The sequence below is a fragment of the Trachypithecus francoisi genome, unplaced genomic scaffold, assembly GCF_009764315.1.
Source record: "Trachypithecus francoisi isolate TF-2019V2 unplaced genomic scaffold, Tfra_2.0 Lachesis_group3, whole genome shotgun sequence".
In the NCBI taxonomy this organism is placed as follows: Eukaryota; Metazoa; Chordata; class Mammalia; order Primates; family Cercopithecidae; genus Trachypithecus; species Trachypithecus francoisi.
The window spans coordinates 36309783-36312310 of record NW_022681468.1 but is presented as its reverse complement, the minus strand read 5'-3'; the positions used below and the strand labels follow the sequence as shown (position 1 = coordinate 36312310).

Sequence of the window (2528 nt, the reverse complement as noted above, 5' to 3'; positions counted from 1 at the left end):
GAAAGAGAATTTGTCCCTGTGTCTAGAAGAAGGTACTTCTTCCAGTCCCACTCCAGCCTGTTTTCTTACCTCATACCCCAAGGTACATTCTTTGACTGTGCCCTAGGCCCAGAATTCTGGAGCCAGGATGTGGAAGAGAGTGGAAAAAACCACTTACATCATCCTAACTAACCAGCCCACATTTACGAATGAGTTTGCTACGTGACTGTTGCCATGAAATTGTTTATCTGCTCTTGCTGCAGTGTGGCCTTTAAGGGACATAATCTGGTGCCAATGATGTCCCAGCAGCAGTTGCCATGGAGGCCTGGAGGTCAAGGTTGGTAAGGGAGCTTCTTGCCAAGATGATGTCACATAAAAATCCCTTTGCTTTCTTATGACCACCAGGTAATTGAGCTATGAAGGAAAAAGAAAGCCACAAATTCCTCAGATGTGTGTCCACAGTCGGAGCAGGGTGGGCTACTGCAGAGTCCTAGCATACAAGTCACGAGACCTCCTTTAAGTCCTTGCACTCCCCTTGACTTGTCTGATGGGGGAGGTCCATGTAACCTCACTGGACATGCTCCAGGAGCCGCGTTTGGAAGGCTGTGAAATCATCTGGTTGGGACTGCCTTTCTCACCCATCTGAATAATTCAAGCACAATAACTCACTTCTAAGCTTCCCCGAGCCTCTGTCTGCCAGTCCCCATTACCTGTGGGGTGCAATCACTGTCAACATAAAGCAGAACGGGGGTACTTTGCACACGCCACCTCCTCCCAACTCGCTCCTACTCTACCTTACTTGAGAAACTTTATCTCCTTCCCCAATAACATAATGTATTTAAATAGCTACTAATTTCCTCTTCTTTCTTTCTTTCTTCTGCATAGAATTTCATTAATTATACATTTCTTGGTTCATGACACAATCTCATCTTTGTACCATGCACACTTCACTTGTATTTAGCTATTAAGTTTTGGGTTTTTTTTTTTTTTTTTTAATAAATAAACACCATCCAGTCAGCCCACAACCCAAAACAAAAGCCAGGTCCTTGACAACAACCAGCAAGTCTTCCAAATTCCAAGTGACAGTGAACACAAAAATGAAAGAGCCGGTCACCTAGCATAAACAAGCCGGAAGAAGCCCACGCCTATCAAAAGGTTCCATCTTCTTCTAGCATCCGAAGATGGCGTATTTTCCAAATGTCTTGATTTTTACGTGACCCAAGTGTCCTAGCCTTTCCAGTCATTGAAAATTTGGGTTCTCAAGTGGTATATCATTTTATCTTGAGCCATGTGTCCTATAGAAACATGGAAGATGACTATTTGTTTTTTCAGTTAAACATGCAGCAGCCAGCAGACTAGCAGCCAGCTTCTGCTTCGGGCCGCCCCGGGGCGCGGGATGGGAAGGGGTTAACGTAGCGCCCCGCTTACCTGGGTAGAAGCCGGCCCGGAACCGAGCTCGCAGGTCGCCGCGCGCATGCGCATTCGCCTGGCCCAGCACAGTGCTCGGGGCCCGGCGGCTCCCAGCTCCCGGGCCGCCTCGCTGCACAAAGGCCTGCTTTGTTCTCTCGGCTCTGTTTTAAATATCTGACGAATATTCCCCCCATCCCTGCGCCAAATCCCCGGCCTGACTGCAGGCGCGGCACAAGGGCGCATTGTGGGGCCAAGCGAGGGGCGAAGGGGGCTGGGGGCGGCCGGCGCAATGGGGACGCTCCGATTGCGCCAAGTTGACTCAGCCGTTTGGGTCACCTGGGCTGAGTCGCGGGCGTGGAAGCAGAGGATAGGGGGTGGGGAGGTGTTTCTTGTCTTCTTCCAGTCTCAGAAGTAAAAGTTGGAAAATGGGGACCCCAGCAGTGAACAGAACCGTTTCCAAGCCAGGCCTGTAAGAAGGAGCTGAGGTTTCAGCTGAGCCCCCACCCTTCCCGACCGCACAGCCTCGGGCATGAACCCGCGAAGCCAGACGCTTAGTTGCTTATCAGGCCATCGCTGTACATATTTAGAAAGTGCCTATCACTCAGATACTTTGAAAAGCGTGGCATTCCAGCGCAAACCAACCCGAACGAGGTGAAAGGGGGGAGTCCTTTCTTCCCGCAAGTTCGGGGCTCGAGAGACTCTGCAGGAAGGACATCACCCCTGGCTTCCTGCAGCCACAGCTTCCAGCCCCACACGATGCCCGACTTCATTTTAGCAATGGCCCCTCGGGAAAATCACACCCTTCTTGGTTTTGTCCCTCCCTCCTGAGGGGAGGCAGCGGGTGGTTGGGACATGGTTCAAACAAAAGTAAGCTTTCAGCTGGCAGGGAAGCTGCCCCGCCTCTTCCCTGCCCTAGTCTTGCCGGTATTCATTTGGACTAGCAGGTAGCTTTCCTTCCCAGCTCAGGTGTTTACCTGCTGCTGCAGAGGAGGAGTTTTTGCATTATCTCCAGGGAGGTTTGCAAAATAAGAACTCCCAAGCCCACCTCTCTTTCCCATTTTCTTCTTTAAAAGTAGAGAAAGCACTGCCTTTCAGATTGGGTCTTGGAAACCCAAAGCTAAACACAAAATGTGGGCCTT

The 2528-nt window shown here is 50.6% G+C and overlaps 1 long non-coding RNA gene across 2 annotated transcripts; it reads right to left on the bottom strand.

Annotated features, from left to right (window-relative positions):
- Positions 1 to 208: 208 nt before the first annotated feature.
- Positions 209 to 2163, bottom strand: LOC117069426. 2 transcript variants are annotated; one of them, XR_004431540.1, is made up of 2 exons: positions 1408 to 2163; positions 209 to 393 (listed from the first exon to the last, which is right to left on the bottom strand). It is a non-coding gene; the product is annotated as an uncharacterized LOC117069426 (long non-coding RNA). The 2 variants fall into 2 exon arrangements; XR_004431541.1 differs by lacking the exon at positions 209 to 393 and adding an exon at positions 974 to 1274.
- Between the last annotated feature and the right edge of the window lie 365 nt (positions 2164 to 2528).